Source organism: Notolepis coatsorum (genome assembly GCF_963971535.1).
Source record: "Notolepis coatsorum genome assembly, chromosome: 1".
Lineage (NCBI taxonomy): Eukaryota > Metazoa > Chordata > Actinopteri > Aulopiformes > Paralepididae > Notolepis > Notolepis coatsorum.
The window spans coordinates 225,786,060-225,786,671 of NC_140165.1; positions in this window are offsets into that span (position 1 = coordinate 225,786,060).

Here is a 612-nt window from a genome sequence, read left to right on the forward strand (position 1 = left end):
ACGGTTGCACTGTGGGGAACATTTTTAAGTACAGTAGATTACAGTAGATTTCATTATCTGTTCTTATGCACGCCTGGTGATACTAAATCCAAATTGAACTCGGGCATTTGAAAGATAATATATGTATATATATATAAATTGGCTATAATAAGGTAATGTATAAGCATCATATTCTATATTCTATAATAATATTTCAAATTGCATTGGTCCGGATGGGAGAATTCAGTACTGTATCTACAGAACCTTCGGTTTAATCATCTTCCCTTTATTAATTTCCTTAGATTTTTTGTACACATGATCTCACACACACAGTTTTTTAAGTTTGGTCATTATTATCATGGTGTTATTCACTGTCAAAGATGCAAAGAAAAATCACAATTCATATTCTCCTTTGTTTCATCGCAATTTAAGCAAGCCTAGTAATAGACACAATATTTCTGACACTGTGAATACATTCCCTGACGTCCATAGATGTACCTAGATACAAAGAATATGCAAATAACCCCTGTAGAAGTGGAGTAATATTCCATTTACCTAGGTATATATTTTAGGCGGATTTTCACCTCGTGTGGAACATTAAGGATCAAGCCAAAATGGGGCCAACATTTTCTT